Consider the following 19,250-nt stretch of genomic DNA (forward strand, 5'->3'; position numbering starts at 1 on the left):
AAGTTTCAGCTCTGTAGCATGTCCAGAACCAGAAAAAAAGATAATTTTTCAGTAGAGCAGGGATGGTGGGAACCCCTTTTACACCTATATGATCTTTTTTTCCTGGTTCTGGACATGCTGCAGAGCTGAAACTTCACAGGTACACCTTTTAGACCCCCCAAACAATAAATCCAAAGAAATTTTTTTTTTTTTTTTTTTTTTTTTTTTTTTTTTTTTTAATATGTTTTTTATTGAGTTTTATACAGATTATACAAGCATGAAAAAAAAAAGAAAAGAAAAAGGGGGGTCTCCCCAGATTATATACAGTTAGGCAGTCCCTGCTCGTCATAACTAGAACCAATGCAGAAAACATACGGTTTAATATACCTACAAAAATCAATATTTCTGGGATTGTTAAGCATTTTAGTCCATTTGTTTAAGCGGGGGCTCTCCACTAAAGAGAGGAGAGAAAGAAAAGAGAGGAGAAAGATGGAAAAAAAGAAAGCTGGGGAGGGGAAAAAAAAAAAAAAAAAAAAAAAAAAAAAAAAAAAAAAAGTAAGGGGGTCCCTTGGTGTTTCACCAGTCTTGACGTTCTAACCTAGAGAGGCCTCAGCCATATATGAAGCGTATATGTTAGTGTGGGTAAATGTTAACCAACATGACCAAATCTTACGTGCCAGAGATGCCTGACCACGAAGATCCAATGTCATGTCTTCCAGGTAGTAAGTACGGTCGACTGCCCGCAACCATTGAGGTATCGAGGGGACTGTAGACTGTTTCCAATATTTTGGGATTAATGCTTTGGCTGCATTTAAAAGGTGAGGGGTAATAGACTTTTGATACTGGGCCGGAGGAAGTTTAGTGTCATGGAATAAGACAGACAACGGATCCCTAGCAATAGGTAAACCCTGAATCTCTTCAATTAAAGATAGTACGCTAGTCCAAAAGGGTCGGATTGCTGGGCAGAACCACCATATATGTGCGTGCGTAGCTCTAAGCCCACAGCCTCTCCAACAGGCAGCCGAGAGAGATGGTGTCATCCTCTGTAGCTTAACGGGGGAGTAGTGCCATCTAGTGAGAAACTTATAATTGGCTTCTGCTGTCCGCGCCGATGTTCCTGAACTATGAGACAATTGAAGAATAACCTCCTCCTGTGTCGGCGAAAAAGTACATTTAAAATCTAGTTGCCACTGTTTCAAAAAATGTGGGGTGGAGTTGGGGCTTAGTGCGTCCAATGCCTTATAAAACTTTGATAATAAACCTTTACCTGATTCAGGGCGTGCTAGGATTTGTTCAATCGGGTTCAGGGAGTGTATGTTGCGTAAGGGGTAAGGCAATTTTTTTACAAATTGCTGGAGTTGGTGGTATTTCCAACAATCCATAAATGTCTTTGGTGAGGCCTGGCATATTTTAGAGAATGGAAGTATTCCTTCCGTCCCCGTTATATGATGCAGCAGCGTAGCATTGGCCTGTGGTAGCCACTGGGAGAAACAGTGATCTTTATAACCAGGCGGGAAAAGGCTATGGCCTAAAATCGGCATAAGCGGTGAGTTGTATGGAATTTTATGGAGCCTATGAAGCCGATCCCAGACGCGGAAAACCGAACTGGTTAAAGGCGAAATAGTGTCAGCAAGATTTCTAGTCTCCGGCGGTATCCAAAGTTGAGTATATAATGATGTATTTGCCAGCTTCTGCTCCAGCTGTACCCAGAGCTTTTCCTCTGTATGAAATTTCCAATCGGCTATCCGAACCAGGGAGATGGCATTCAGATATCTCCCGAAGTCCGGCACCGCCAACCCCCCCCGGCTTTTGCCCCGCGAAAGTAGCGAGAGCGCAAGCCGAGGCTGTGAGCGGCGCCAAACATATGCTCTAACCAAAGAATTTAAGGTCCTCACCAAATTGACGGGTATGTTAAACGGAAGCATTTGAAACATGAAGAGCACCCTGGGAATTTTTTTTTTGTTAAGTTTTTTTTTTTTTTTTAAAGCGGAGTTCCACCCTGGATTTTTTTTTTTTTTTTTTTAATACCCCCGGGACAGTCAGGGCTAGTGCATTCCACAATGGCTAGCCTCTGATCTGTCCCGGGTTGCACTTACCTGCAAGACGAAATACTTACCTTGCAAACGTCTTGTCCAGCGCTGCCATCTCAGATGTGGGCAGCTTGAAGCCAGCGCGTCCTCTTCGGCGTCTTCTTCCGCCTTCTTTGGTCCCACGATGCTCTGCGCCGGCCCCGACGTCACTTCCGGGTCACGCGCGTCACCCCTCCACAGCTTCTGGGCATGCCCAGAAGCTGTTTAGAAGGGGATGACGCGCGCGACCCGGAACTGACGTCGGGGCCGGTGCAGGCGCAATGATTCCTGGGAGCGATGACGTTCAGCTCCCAGGAATCATTGCAGAGCCAGGAAGTGACGACGGGCCGCGGCCGAGGAAGGAGGAAGAAGGAAGTAAGGTAAGTATATTTTCTTCGCTACGAGGTAAGTAAAAAAAAAAAAAATATGCGATTATCCATTTCTTTTTCAGGTGACCCGGAGCGAGAAGATGGAGGTAAGTATAAAAATAGGGTGGAACTCCACTTTAAGTTTTCCAATAATTGGCTCTCTATCAAAAATGACAATTTTTAAGAACTTTTTTTGTGTGATTTAGTGTCTAGGGGGTCTAAAAAGTGTACCTGTGAAGTTTCAGCTCTGTAGCATGTCCAGAACCAGAAAAAAAAGATAATTTTTCAGTAGAGCAGGGATGGTGGGAACCCCTTTTACACCTATATGATCTTTTTTTTCTGGTTCTGGACATGCTACATATATATATAAATATATATATATATATTAAAAAAATACTCAAATACCAGCCCTCAAAGGGGCTTTTGGGGACAATATATATATATATATATATATATATATATATATATCACAGAACAAAAAAAATTACACAAATACCAGCCCTCAAAAGGGCTTTTGGGGACAATAGATATATATATATATATATCCAAAAAAAACCTCAAATACCAGCCCTAGGAAGGGCTTTTTGGGGTGCTGTCCTTACAGCAGGAGTGTACCAAGAACACTGGCTAACAAGACCGGGAACTGTCCCCAGCTATAACAGCAGCAGCAGCAGCACCAGCACTTTCCCTGCTCTCAGTAACACAGAAATTATCTAAGATGGATGCTGCCCTTGCTTATTTATAGGAGGTGGGAGGGTGTGGGAGGGAGGTATGCTGATTGGCCTGGAATGTGTCTGCTGACTGTGATGTTCAGGGTCAAAGTTTGCCTCAATGATGATGTATAGGAGGCGGACCGAACATCGCATATGTTCGCCCGCAGCGGCGAACGCGAACGTTCGAAGTTCGCCGGGAACCGTTCGCCGGCGAACCGTTCGGTACATCTCTACAGGTGATACACAGAGATTAAACAAATCCTCCTACATAAATTGCACCTGTTTATCTGCAGTCTTCTCTAGATCCATTCAAAGTCCATAATTTATTTAGCTTGTCTGAGCATTCAAAAAAGGGTACAGAGAGCTAAAATTACACTCTACAGAGCTCAGTGAGGAGAGCTCTGAGCTCTAATTGGAAGGAAGGGACACTGTAACGGATCCCCGGCTGGGCACCTCCCTTGACGGATGCTCCTAGTGCTTCCCGAGGACTCCAAGCACTCCACCAGACACCGTAACCACTTCAGACCCCACGAACCCCCGCAGCTTGGTTAGGGTCTCGCCGTCTCCTACCCACCCTGGACCTACGACAAGGCTCCAGGTTCCTGTGGGTGAACCTCTCTTTCCCCAGAGAGTGCAGCAGAACAAGCTCTTACACAAGCTCTTACAAGAGCTTAGTGATTATCCAAGGGAGTATGGAGGACATAGCAATCCCTTGTAGCCGATTCCCCCAATAAGAGACAGGACTCTAGATTGAGGGTGAACTATATCTCTTTATTGAACAAGAAACATACTTTTATACAGTTTTTCCTGACAAGGTTACCGCCCAGGTGGACCTTGTGGAGAACTGGACATGACATTCACAATCCAATGAAAACAGAGTTTTACACTCCCATACAGTGTACACAATCCCTCCCCTCTGCCTGATTACAGAAGCATATGCAGATGAAAGTGTATACAGGAACTAAACAAATTATCTAGCCATCTGGACAGAACAATGTGAGGTCATTAACATTTAACAATGAGACAGGTAAACTTTAACACAATACACCTTCCATTTCAATACACAAACAATAGGGAAGCCTGTCTGGCATGCAGGGACATGTAATACACACAATATTTAGGAATTACAGATTTCATGGCAATGGGAATAAATCTTCATATTTCTATATAAAGATATTTCTGACAAATATGACTGTCCCATCTGAAGCAATTCAAACCATAAATTATCTGTTTTTCACTTCCAGTGACGGTGAATTATACATATCCATATATCCATAATCTGGTCTTGTTGGAATCCTTCCTGGTGGTTGTAGCTTTTGTTATCTGGCACCAACTTTTTGAGAACAGATGTGTTATACATCATACGGATAATAAGGGAGTATTTTTTTGCGGTAAATTGTTTATCGTCCAAATCTGATTCAGTGATAAAATAACTCAGTTTTTTGGTTTTGCAATGTATGACTTATAACATTTGGCTTAAATCAAAACATGTTCCTGGTCTTACTAATGAGATTGCTCTCATTATCTTATTATATTATTATTATATTACATTATTATATTCATTATCTCGTTTGCAGTTCCAGAGGTTTCGAGAGCTCGCTCGAGATGCAGTTCTAGAGGGATTTCCATGCCCAGAATTTCTTTGGGGCTTGATTTGGGACTGATAAGGGAAATTTAAGGAATTCCATCACCCCTCAAAGTTGGGAGGAATACTTACAAGCTTGGTCTAGATGGTGTACCTTTTGTTCTATGTCTAATCTTTCTTTCAAATCAGTCAACACATATACGGCTTTGTGTTTCGTCTCCTCTCTAATCCAGGCTATACTTAGTCCTTCTTCAGTCAACAAGATTTTAACAGGAGCTTCATTTTTTCTTACCTTCCTTTTTTCCAGTCAAACAGGTGCTTAAAGGTTTCAAAAGGTCCTCCCCAGCTATTGATAACAGGTGCCCAATTTCTTCTGAGTTACTGATGAAGCTTACTGTATGTCGACGCTGAAATCAATTTGTTTCTCTCCGTTTGAGGTTACTTTGTTTAGAACAGCTTTTGTTCTTTCCTTTTTAGAGGGGGTTTAATTGGGGAACTCACAGCACCAAATGAAGCTTCTTTCTCATTTTTATTGTTTCCAGATATATCTGTACCGAAAGATTCGGTTCGGATTTTTCTCTGCAGATCCAAGCGGGGAAAGGCCGATGGGTTACTCTTTATAGAGCGCCTTTTGAGAGTATTTGCCCGGTTTTCAGGATTTCCCAGTATCTTTGTGTCAGATCCCCCTTTTCAGGTTACTTTTTTATTCACATTAATTTGTCTCAGTTAACGAGATTCCAGTTTTCTTCTGTATTGTCTTCCTGCCTTAAGAAGCTCAATCTTTCTGGCTTTCATTTCTCCTCACACTCCTTCAGAATAGGTGCGGCTACTGAAGCCAGACTTTTTGGTTTCTCTAATGATAGTCTAAAGAAGTTATGTCATTGGAATAGTAATAGGTTTAAGTTATATGTTCAAATTTTGGGCCAAAAGGAGAGCTTCAATCAGGAATTTCAGAACCAACCTCGATTTGGATGAAGGACTTTTTCAGGTTTTATGGTGGTGTATAAGGAGTTTGAGATGGAGAGTTTCTAAGGACCATTTATTTTCCTGTTAGGTCAATGGCCTTCCCCAGATGTTCTAATTATCCACACAGGGGCTAATGACCTGGGCAGGATTAAGACTTGGGATTTGATTTGTGAAGTGAAGAAGGATTTATCTTCCTTTAGGTTGTTGTTCCCTTTCACTGTTATAGTATTCTCAGAAATGGTACCAAGGCTCCTTTGGTCAGCTTCTAGTAATCTTCACTATTTAGACAGAATTAGGAAACGTTTGAATAGGACTATATGCAATTCAGTTATTTCTCAAGGGGGTCTTTCTTACTGCCACGTAGATCTTAAGGGTTTCCTTCCTGGCCTTTACAGGCCTAATTTTGTGCACCTTTCAGATGTCGGGCTTGACATTTTTTTATTTTTTTTTTGGTTTACAAAACATGATCAAACAGGCCACGGCTTTGGGGAGGGCTTTAGCCACTCAGTTGCTGAGTGTCTTTCAGCTGGTGGGGGTTTATCATCCAGCTGAGTTCTGGATGGACTAGGTGGCACTATTAATACATAAATGATTAATGGTTATGCAACTTAAAGGTTAAAATGTACTTCTGGTTTCGGGATATTGGTTTGCAAGTTTGGGTTACCCCTAACAAACGCCGTGGCCATTATAGCCCATAAGTTGAGAGATGGTGTTTGTCTTTTTATTTCTAATACTGTCAAGTCCTTTGTGCTGTCCCATGATTTAATCCATAACAGACTTCAATACAAAGTTGACTTATACCTGAAGTTCCACCACTTGTTTGACAGTGTCCCGAATTCTGCCAGGGTAAATCTGCCCCCCCCCCCCCCAATATACACAGCTATACATACACAGTATGTGGGAAAGTCTGGAAGTTTAGAATACTTCATCAGCCAAATGAATGTTTCCTGTGCATATTTTCCAGTGGAACATTCCCACATTTAGCTGACAGATGTATGTGCAGTTTTCCTTTACGCTTGCTGACTAACTTCAAGAACAGTCCTGACTCGGAGAAATTGCTTGGTATAAAATAAATGACTTTGTGACCAATGCAAAATTAAGGATGTTTATCTATAAAAGTGGAACACAACCCTGAAGACGAATGTTTGACTTTGCGCGGATACTATTGCTTTTATAATCTTGTCAGTTCTCGACCAGAGCTATGCTCTGTAAAAGCAGCCATGTTTGTATATTTAGCTAGGGCTGGCCATGAACTAAAAATTATTTAGTCTCATGCCAAAAATCCTAACAGCTTTGCACAAAAGATTTACAGTGTATGTGAAGCTAGTGATTATCACAGATGTATTTTGGCATTGTGCTCCCTATTTTAATTATTTGGTTAACTTGAGGATCATAAGTTTATTCTCATGAGATGTTAGTTTCATGTTACCAAGTAATTAAAATCTAAGCCCTTGGGAAGCTTTAGGTCCCATTGACACTTTTTCTGAAAATAGACCAGTGCCCAGGGAAAAGATGCCAAACTGCGACCAGTAGAGGTGGCCGGAGGGGGGCTGTAAGATAACAGAAGAAACGATCCTGAGCTGTCAGGGCACCTGCATGCAAAAACAGGTGTATTTACAGGCTACAGGAGCACTGCACTGACAGGAAGAAGGAGATAGAGGGAAAGAAAGAGAACTGCTCTGCCTCCTCTCAACTCTGTCCTCCACTCCTGGCTCTCTCATGGACACTTCTGCGCTCGGCTGTGGACAGCTTTCCAGCTCTCTTCTTCTTTCCTCGTCGCTCCCAGCGCTGGGCTGACAGGTGTTTTAATGCCGCTGTCACTACGCCTGTCAGCCTTGCAACAAAAGGAAGGTGCACCCATCCCTACAGTAAACCATTGCGCCCAGGGCAGCCATCCCTCCCACCTACCCCTTGTCCGGCCATGAAAATGACTTTATTTGTAACAGCAGTGGTCATCCCTATTTAGACTGATCCCATTCAAATATTTTCCCTTTGTTCTATGCTTACCATTTATCCCTGTTTAAGGGGTCTGTCCCTGAGAAGTGAGTGGCATGTCCCTGTCTGCAAGTAATGCAGTATAACCAATACACAGTGAAAGTGCCTTGGACACCCCTAATTGGCGCCGCTGGACTCTGTAGCAAATTGCACATGCATGGCAATACTAATGCGGTGTGCCATTTTCCTTTTTTTGGCTTTTGACTAGGGAGTCTAGCAGCTCCATTTTGGAGTGGCCAAGGTGCCTGCATACGGTAATATTTACACTGCACTGCCTTGCGACCGGGACATACCTCAGGCTCTGCTCCTCTGCAGGAATCCAGGACAGGCTTCCCTCCCCACATGTTCATGGAGGGCTGTCAGATCTGCACTGGGTTTTGACATGCTACACTCTTGTAAACCAGCGTGTGCATTTTCTTATAATTTTAATGCATGAAGCTTGCCTTGTGCTTTGTTCTCTTTAATACATAGATCTTCCATGCTCAGCTGAGTTAAGGGGCTGCATAACCATTGCCCTTTAGGACTCTGACTGAAACCTACATTACCTGGACCCTAAAGTGCAATTTGCATTTGCTCTTCATTATTGTTACTTAAGCCTGACTTCTGCGCTCCATACATATGTTTCTTACTACTGACCTCCACTGTGTTACTTACTCCTACAGTGTGTGTTAATCACTCCTGACCTCTCCTTGGGCATTTCCTACTCCTGACCTCTGCTATCCTTGCCTTTCTTACTCCTGACCTCCGCTCCCTGTGCATTTCTTACTCCGTCCTGACCGTTGCTCCCGTGCATTTCTTACTCCTGACCTCTATTCCCTGTGCATTTCTTACTCCTGACCTCTGCTCCCTGTGCATTTCTTACTCCTGACCTCTGCTCCCTGTGCATTTCTTACTCCTGACCTCTGTTCCCTGTGCATTTCTTACTACTGACCTCTGCTCCCTGTGCATTTCTTACTCCTGACCTTTGCTTCCTGTGCATTTCTTACTCCCGACCTCTGCTTCCTGTGCATTTCTAACTCCTGACCTTTGCTTCCTGTGCATTTCTTACTCCTGACCTCTGTTCCCTGTGCATTTCTTACTCCTGACCTCTGCTTCCTGTGCATTTCTAACTCCTGACCTTTGCTTCCTGTGCATTTCTTACTCCTGACCTCTGTTCCCTGTGCATTTCTTACTCCTGACCTTTGCTTCCTGTGCATTTCTTACTCCTGACCTCTGCTCCCTGTGCATTTCTTACTCCTGACCTCTGCTCCCTGTGCATTTCTTACTCCTGACCTTTGCTTCCTGTGCATTTCTTACTCCTGACCTCTGCTCCCTGTGCATTTCTTACTCCTGACCTTTGCTTCCTGTTCATTTCTTACTCCTGACCTCTGCTATTTGTGCATTTCTTACTCCTGACCTCTGCTCCCTGTGCATTTTTTACTCCTGACCTCTGCTATCTGTGCATTTCTTACTCTTGACCTCTTCTTTTTGTTTGTCACTTATTCTTGACCTCTTTTTTTATGTGAGTTACATACTCCTGTTTCCTGCACTCTGTACATTACTTACTCTAAACCTCTCCACCCTGTGTTTTTTCTACTCCTGACCTCAGCTATCTGTATGCCACTCGCTTTTGGCCTCTGCAATTACTCCTCAGCACTCCAAGTGTGCATTCATTACACACTCCTGACCCCAGCACTCTGTGTATTTTACTTAACAAAATCAACTCACTGTGCTCAACAAAAGTGTTCCATAGGACCTGTGAAGAGAATTGGTGCTGTGGCTCAAATGTAAGTAAGTGCATAATTAGCTTTAGAGCTCTAGAGCCCTTTCACACTAAGGTGCTTTTCAAGCGCTTTAGCGCTAAAAAAGGCACCTGAAAAGCTAATGAAAACTTATTATCAATAAAATCAATGAATGCTTTCACACTGGGGTGGTGCGCTGGCAAAGCAGTAAAAAAAAAAAAATCCTGCAAGCAGCATCTTTAGAGCATGTTTGGAGCGCTAAGAAAAGCGCCTTAAAACGCCCCTCTCCATTGAAATGAATGGGAAGCACCTGAAAAGCACTTTAAAAGCACCTCAAAGTGGTTCTTGAAGCAGTTTTTGAGTCATGTGTCCTTAGAAAAAGTGCAGCACTAACCCCTTTAAAAGCACCTGAGAAGAGCCGCAGAAACGATCATGTTTTCAAGTAGCTCAGTGTGAAAGGGCTCTTATGTAAGGCAGGGCAATACATCCATATAGTATAACACAAATAGTGTAGCTAATATTAAGGCCTCCTGTGGCTGAAATGTGTTAGCGGTGTTGCACTATGTGAATGTATTACTCTATCTTCAATAAAGGGATTTGTAAAGTCCCTCGGTGGAGTGCCGACTTTCATCTTACAATCTGTGTAATACACACTCCTGACTCCTGACCTCTGCTCTCTGTGCATTGCTTGCCAACCCCTTACTTCTGCACTCTGTATGTTACATATTCCTGATCTCTGCATTCCGGGAATTATATAGTCTTGGCCCCTGCACTCTGTGCATTGCACACTCTCATTCCTCCCAACTTTTTGAGATAGAAATGAGGGACACCTATTAGTAAAAGTATGTAGACATAGGAAACACCCTCTGCTATGATTGGTTAAATCCACAAGTGCTTTTTTACCACTACTGATCCTTTATATTGGTTTTTGGAATTTACACATGCAGCAAATTAGAAATTGGATGACAGGTTTAGCACTGCAAATCGTGATAGATAAGTGGTGCATTTTATATGCAATGCACACCCCTGACCCCTGCATTCTGTGCATTGCACACCCCTGACCCCTGCACTATGTGCATTACACACTCCTGACCCCTGCACTCTGTGCATTGCACACTTCTGACGCCTTCATTCTGTGTATTACACATTCCTGACCCCTGCACTCTGTGCATTACATACTCCTGACCCCTGCGCTCTGTGCATTGCACAATCCTGACTGCTGTGCTCTGTGCATTACACACTTCTGACCCCTGCATGTTGTGCATTACACACGCCTGACCCCTGCACTCTGTGTATTGCACACTCCTGACCCCTGCACTCTGTGCATTACACACTCCTGACCCCTTCACTCTGTGCATTACACACTCCTGACCCCTGCGCTCTGTGCATTGCACAATCCTGACTGCTGTGCTCTGTGCATTACACACTTCTGACCCCTGCATGTTGTGCATTACACACGCCTGACCCCTGCACTCTGTGTATTGCACACTCCTGACCCCTGCACTCTGTGCATTACACATGCCTGACCCCTGCACTCTGTGAATTACACACTCCTGACCCCTTCACTCTGTGCATTACACACTCCTGAACCCTGCGCTCTGCGCATTGCACAATCCTGACTGCTGTGCTCTGTGCATTACACACTTCTGACCCCTGCATGTTGTGCATTATACATGCCTGACCCCTGCACTCTGTGCATTACACACCCCTGACCCCTGCACTCTGTGCATTACACACTCCTGGCCCCTGCACTCTGTGCATTACTTACTGCACACTTCTGAAACGTTAGCTCATTTGCAAAAAAAAAAAAAAGGAGATCAGTATGTTTTCAAAGCAGGAATCATCAGTTTTAAAGAGGCCGGTGTCACAATTATAAGCAATCAAAACTATCATAGGCCGCAGCTTCTGACCTCACTACTTTCAGAGACTTACAGCACTCTGCATGTGTTTCAGTCTCTAAGGCTTGCAAGACATTACAAATTAGAGTTTCTGTTGGAAAACATAATTGAAAAAAGGTAGGCCTTCTCGAAAGCTGAGGCATTAGACGACAACTGCTAATGTACAGTTTAGTGTCACATAACGTAGTCCTCTCCTCAGTTTTCACATATCTAGCTCCTGTAAACATGTGGTTTTATCATCAGACCACAGAGGCTCAAAATATCTCAAATTTTTGGCCTTCCTTGTTTAACATAAATGTAGGATATTCACGGCTCCACAATTAAAGCAGAAGGCTCTAGGATGTGAGGTATCTGAGGTAATCCTGCAGCTTGCTCAACTCTTTAACTTTTTGGGTTTGAAATGGAGTTTGGCAGGTGCCAAGCATACCTTGCTAGAATGGATGAAAGTCAGAATATGTGTGAAGGGATGGGCCGCCAAACAACAATATGAGCAAATAAATAAGTGTTGAAAACAATTATTAGATCTGAGCAACTTTGAATGTATTACATTTGGTGGGTTATAATCCATACCAAAACATTAGAACTTACTTTCCTGGAAAAGTAGGGTGGCCAACCTCCCGAGGCATTTTTTACTGACAAAACATGGAAAAGTTACTGAAGTAGCACATTTTTTACTAACAACCTGAAAAATTACAGAACTCCTATTAAAAGCTAAAATAATCAATATTTAACCACTTAACCACTTAAGCCCCGGAAGATTTTACCCCCTTCCTGACCAGGGCCTATTTTGCGATTCGGCACTGCGCTACTTTAACGGACAATTGCGCGGTCGTGCGACGCTGTACCTAAACTAATTTGACGTCCTTTTTTTCCCACAAACAGAGCTTTCTTTTGGTGGTATTTGATCACCTGTGCGATTTTTTGATCATGCGCTATAAACAAAAAAAGCCAAAATTTTTCAAAAATAACAATATTTTTCACATTTTTTTATATATATATTTTTTTAAATTCCCCAAAAAAATGTAAAAATCAAAATTTTTTAACATTTTAGGCCAATTTGTTTTATGCTACATATGTTTGGTAAAAAAAATAGCAAAAAGCGTATTTTGATTGGTTTGCTCAAAAGTTATTGCGTTTACTAACTAAGGGAAAGATTTTTGTCATTTTTGTTATTTTTTTTTTAACGAGTAATGGCGGTGATCTGCGATTTTTTTTTTTGCGGGACTACGACATTGCGGCGGACAGATCGGACCCCTGACTGACATTTTTGACACTTTTGGGGTTACCAGTGACATTACTACAGTAATCAGTGCTATACATATGCACTGTTACTGTAAAAATGACACTGGCAGGGAAGGAGTTAACTTTATTTGAGAAGGAGGGGTTAAGTGTGTCCCTAGGGGTGTGCTTCTAACTGTGATTGGATGTGGCTTGAGGTGTAAGAACAGAGATCAACGGTCCTACATAGCAGAACCGTCTGATCTTCATTCTTACACAGGGGAGAATGACAGGCGGCTTTGTTTACATTAGCCGCCTGCCTTTCTCCCGCTGTAACGGACGATCGCGAGTGCGCCGGGCACACGGGGGTCCGTGAGCGAGCGGGAGCGCACCTCCAGCGGCGTACGCTCGCTCCCTAGAGCCTCACAGACTAGCGACATAGACCTACGTCACTTTGCCTGTGAGGGGCTGACTGCCGACGTAAATCGTCGTTAGGCAGCTGCCAAGTGGTTAAGGATCGGAAGGTTTTACCCCCTTAATAACTAGGCCATTTTTTGCAATTTGGCAGTGTGTGACTTTAACTAGCAATTGCGCAGTCATGCGACACTGTACTCAAACAAAATTGATGATTTTCCCCACAAATAGAGCTTTCTTTTGGTGGTATTTGATCACCTGTGCGATTTTTATTTTTTGCGCTATAAACAAAAAAAAAAACAATTTTGAAAAAAAAAAAACAAACAATATTTTTCACATTCTGCTATATGAAATTCTCAAAAAACAAAACTTAAAAATCAAAATTTTTTAACATTTTAGGCCAATTTGTTTTCTGCTACATATTTTTGGTAAAAAAAAAAAAATCGCAATAGGCGTATTTTGATTAGATTGCGCAAAAACTATCGCGTCTACTAACTACAGGAAAGATTTATGTCTTTTTTTTTAATAGTAATGGCGGCAATCTGCGATTTTTTGCGGGACTGCGACATTGTGGCGGACAGATCAGACCCCTAACTGACATTTCTGACACTTTTTGGGTTACCAGTGACATTACTACAGTAATCAGTGCTAAAAAACATGCACTGTTACTGTAATAATGCCATTGGCAGGGTAGGGGTTAACCCTATGGGTGATCAATGGGTTAAATGTGATCCTAGGGGAGTGATTCTAACTGGGGGGGGCGTGGCTTGTGAAATGACCATAGAGACCTGTAATCCTATATAGAAGGATCACATGAGCTCTGTGATCATTTCAGGGAGAAGAACAGTCAGTTGTGTTTACAACAGCCGACCGTCCTTCTCCCTCAGCGGGAAGCGATCGTGGTTGTCAGGCGGCATTTGGAGCCACCTGGACTGTGCCTCAGCTTCCCCGCTGCCAAGTGGGGGCGGGAGTGTGCCTGAGGCGGAGTGCGCTTGCCCCCTAGCTTCCCGCTCGCGACCGACATAGACCTACGTCGGTTTGCGCAAGAGAGCCACTCTGCCGCAGTAAATAGGCGGCAGGTGGTCGGGAAGTGGTTATACTTTAAGGACACAGACAGCAATAAGAAAAGATTGTAACTGTTTCCCCCATTCCATTCAAAACTTAAAGCGGAGTTCCACCCTGGAATACTTTTTTTTAATAAAAATACCCCCGGGACAGTCAGGGCTAGTACATTCCACAATGGATAGCCTCTGATCTGTCCCGGGTTGCACTTACCTTTTAGGACAAATACTTACCTTGAAAAAGTATTGTCCAGCGTTGCCATCTCAGGTGTGGGCAGCTTGAAGCCAGCGCGATCCTCTTCTGTGTCCTCTTCCGTCTTCTTCGGTCCCACAATGCACTGCACCGGCCCCGCCGTCACTTCTGGTGCGCACGTGTCATCCCTCCACAGCTTCTGGGCATGCCCAGAAGCTGTTTAGAAGGGAATGACGCGCGCGCCCCGGATCTGACGTCGGGGCCGGTGCAGGCGCATTGATTCCTGGGAGCGATGACGTTCAGCTCCCAGGAATCATTGCAAAGCCAGGAAGTGACGACGGGCCGAGGGGAGGAAGAAGGAAGTAAGGTAAGTATTTTCTTCTCTACGAGGTAAAAAAAGGTGACCCGGAGCGAGAAGATGGAGATGGAGGAATTCCACTTTAAAAAAGACAAATGAAGCTCCAGTTAATCTAGAGCTGGGCTTCTCCGCTGAATAGTGTGGAAAAAATTGCTTTTATGTGTCAGTATATAAGAGGTGGCGTCAGCGCGCCGCCCGTACCTTGAGAACGTCATCCTTTGACGAAACGTACGTCAGTCGCGGCATGCTGACGTCACCTCGTTGAGACGCTCAGGCGGGTGTTTGGAACTGTCCGGCCGGCAGCTCCGATTCAGCGCAATTTTACTTTCCTCATGTAAGTGCAATACTTTATTTTTTGTTTTAAAATAAACGGGTTTACACTATGGATATCTCCATCATTATTTCCATATGATCACTGGAGCCATATCTGTGGGTACGCCTCTACACCACCAGGGACCGCTCGCTTATAGGAGATTGATATCCCCCGGGGACATCTGGATCTGAGATTTGTCATTTACTTGGCGTATTTCTGGTAAGCAGATAGTTTTGGTGAAGCTTTTCAGCGGGTTCTCAGCTCATTTGACGTTACCCTCTATGCTCATCTACCTCCAATATCTGGTAATTGCACTAATATCAAGGTGGTGGCTTATCCTACGGTCTCTATGTGTTACACATTGTTTCGCTTTTACTCACCATATATCTGGTAATTGCAATACGTTAAGGTGGTGGTTTATCTATAGCCTTTATCGTCCTTTTGATTGCTCATATTTGCTCACACACATCAGCATCTGGTAAGCTGCTTGTGTTGGTGGTGGGCTGTATTTTCACCTTCCTTTTTCCTTTCACACACTTGGAGTGATTCACTTGATTATACAGTATCATGCTATGTTTTATTTGTTTTTTATTCCCACACCCAAAATATCATAATCTTGGGACGGCCGTTGTTGAGGAGGAACCCGTCGCAGATTCTCATCTGGCTCGGCTAACCCTTATTCAAGGCTTATTTTACTGCTACTTCTGGTAAGCAGTGAATTCACTTATTCTCCTGCACGGATATTTGGTTGAAATTATCATTTTGGACTTTTCAATTCAATTTACAATTCTTATCAAACATTGGGACTCTTTGGACTCTTGATTTATGTTTGTGTCACTTAGCGCAGCTTCCTCCCCCTTTTATAGTTTTTGATGTTTGTCACATGTTAACCTTCCCCCATCCGCGCTACAGCCTATATACGGCTGCAGCGCGGACTCAAATTTTCGGGAGGCCGTTTTTAAACGGCCTCCCAGTGACACGCCCCCCGCGCGCTCCCGCGAGCGCGCTGCGGGGGAAATCTGTGTCGGCCGTGTCCCTTGGACACGGCCGATCACAGATCGTGGTGAATGGCCAATCACAGCGGCCATTCACCACGTGATCGGGCCGTCCAATGAGCGATGATCTCATATGTAAACATATGAGATCATCTCTCATCGCCGGCGCTCCTTCCTCACACGGAGCCTGCAGTGTGAGGAAGGAGGGGGAGCCTCACAGCGCCGGGGACACAGGAGAATGTAATCAGGGCACTGATCACCAGTGCCCTGATTACTAGAGGTAAAAACACACACACAGTGCCCCCCCATCAGTGCCCACAGTGCCCGCCATCAGTGCCCCCCATCAATGCCCACAATCAGTGCCCATAGTGCTGCTAGTCAGTGCCCATCAGTGCCTGCTCATCTAAGCACTGATGAGCACTGACTGGCAGCACTATGGGCACTGAGTGTGGGCACTGATGGTGCTGCCTATCAGTGCCGCTCATCAGTGCCACCCGTCAGTGTCCAGTGCCATCCGCCAGTGCCCATCAGTGCCGCCTATCAGTGCCCGTCAGTGCCGCCTCTCAGTGCCCAGCAGTGCCACCTCTCAGTGCCCAGCAGTGCCACCTCTCAGTGCCCAGCAGTGCTGCCTATCAGTGCTCATCAGTGCCGCCTATCAGTGCTCATCAGTGCCGCCTCTCAGTGCCGCCTCTCAGTGCCGCCTATCAATGCCGCCTATCAGTGCTCATCAGTGCGGCATATTAGTACCTCCTCATCAGTGCCCATAAGTGCCACCTCATCAGTGCCCATAAGTGCCACCTCATCAGTGCCCATCAGTGCAGCCTATCAGTGCCCATCAGTGCCGCCTCATCAGCGCACATCAGTGAAGGAGAAAAATTTATTTTCAAAATTTTCTCGCAGAAAATAAGAAAAACTTTTTTTTTTTTTCAAAATTTTCTGTCTTTTTTCTTTTTTTTTGTAAAAAATAAAAAACCCAGAGGTGATTAAATACCACCAAAAGAAAGCTCTATTTGTGTGAAAAAAATGATAAAAATTTCATATGGGTACAGTGTAGCATGACCGCGCAATTGTCATTCAAAGTGTGACAGCGCTGAAAGCTGAAAATTGGCCTGGATGGGAAGGGCGTTTAAGTGCACAGAAGGCAAGTGGTTAAGTTGCTGCTACCAACTTAGATATTAGCGCAGTTTCTCCCCCTACACCTGAATAGTGTGGAAAGCATTTTATTTTCCTGCTTGGGTTACTATGTAGGATTTTTCTTTTGGTTCTCAGTAGGCACTAATCAGTAAAGCAAACAAACACATCTAGTACAGTAAATCTAATGAAAGACTTACTTCAAAGACAAGTTCTTTAAAACCTATGACTCTGGATGACCTTATTACAATAGGACTCAAACACTGCCAAAAGAAATTTTGCTTTTTATTTTCCAGCTTGGCAGTATTTCGAGTATTATGATAAAGAAAATCTTGACTTGTATATTTATAAAATATAAGAAATTGCCCGGAAGGCATTCAGATCTTGTTTAAATGACCCCCTCTCATGCCTTTTGGGCAGCCATGGACAAAACTGGGGCTGCCAATAGAGGTAAAGGGTGCAGCATAAGAGTCGTGGTGGAGCCTGGGTCAACAACACCAAACACAATAAAGCAAAAGCAGGAGCCAAATACACTGCTCCAAAAAATTAAAGGAACACTTTGAAAATGTATCAGATCTCAATGGTGGATATCTATACTGATATGGACTGGGTAATGTGTTGGGAACGAAAGGAGGCCACATTGTTTGATGGAAATTAAAATTATCAACCTACAGAGGGCTGAATTCAAAGACACCCCAAATATCAAAGTAAAAAAAATTATGCAGCAGCCTAGTCCATTTTGCTGAAATTTCATTGCAGCAACTCAAAATGGCACTGAGTAGTTTGTATGGGCCCCGTGTGCTTGTATGCATGCCTGACAACATCGGGGCATGCTCCTAATGAGACGACGGATGGTGTCCTGGGGTATTTCCTCCAGACCTGGACCAGGGCATCACTGAGCTCCTGAACAGACTGAGGTGTAACCTGGCGGTGTCAGGTGGACCAAAACATAAGGTCCCAGAGGTTTTCTATTGGATTTAAGTCAGACGAGTGTAGGGGCCATTCAGTGGAATCAATTCCTTCATACTCCAGGAACTGGCTGCATACTCTCACCACATGAGGCCGAGCATTGTCGGGCACCAGGAAGAACCTAGGATCCACTGCACAAGCGTAGGGTCTGACAATGGGTCCAAGGATTTCATCCCGATAACTTATGGCAGTCAGGGTGCCATTGTCTACCCTGTAGAGGTCTGTGCAACCTTCCATGGATATATCTCCCCCAGACCATCACTGACCCACTACCAAACTGGTCATGCTAAACGAAGTTACAGGCAGCATAACATTCTCCATGACTTCTCCAGACTCTTTCACATCTGTCACATGTGCTCAGGGTGAACTTGCCCTCATCTGTGAAAAGCACAGGGCGCCAGTGGCTGACCTGCCAATTCTGGTGTTCAATGGAAAATGCCAATCAAGCTCCACAGTGCTGGGCAGTGAGCACAGGGCCCACTAGAGGATGCCGGGCCCTCAGGCCCTCAGGCTACCCTCATGGAGTGTATTTCTGATTGTTTGGTCAGAGACATTCACACCAGTGGCCTGCTGAAGGTCATTTTGTGTGGCTCTGGCAGTGCTTGTCCTGTTCCTCCTTGCACAAAGGAGCAGATACTGGTCCTGCTGATGGGTTAAGGACCTTCTACAGCCCTGTCCAGCTCTCCTAGAGTAACTGCCTGTCTCCTGGAATCTCCTCAGTGTTCTTGAGACTCTGCTGGGAGAGCGAGCAAACCTCATCCTGGAGGAGGTAGACTGCCTGTGAAACCCCTATACGGTCCAGGTATCGTCCCATGCTACCAGTAGTGACACCGAACCTAGCCAAATGCAAAACTTGTGAAAAACATTCAAAAAGATGAGTAGGGAAAAAAAATGTCAGTTGCCTCCACCTGTAAATCTATTCCTGTTTTGGAGGTTGTCTCATTGATGCCCATCTAGTGCACCTGTTGTTAATTTCATTAACACCAAAGCAGCTGAAACTGATTAACAACCCCCTCTGCTACTTAACTGACCAGATAAATATCCCAGGAGTTTAATTGACTTGATGCTATACTCTGAATAAAAAGTGTTCCTTTCATTTTTTTTGAGCAGTGTATATGTGTTCAGGACACAATCAACAATTACAAACATTCTAAAATAATTTCCAGGAACACTTGCTGAGCTAGGGCTTCTAAAGATGCTATAAAATATTGTTTTGGGAGATTGCAGTTTTTTTAAAAGTCTTGTTTTAGAATTTTTCGATCAGGTGGTGCTAGGTCTGGTGTGATAAACAAAAGTAGCAGCCA

The sequence above is a fragment of the Pelophylax lessonae genome, assembly GCF_965119305.1.
Source record: "Pelophylax lessonae genome assembly, chromosome: 1".
Lineage (NCBI taxonomy): Eukaryota > Metazoa > Chordata > Amphibia > Anura > Ranidae > Pelophylax > Pelophylax lessonae.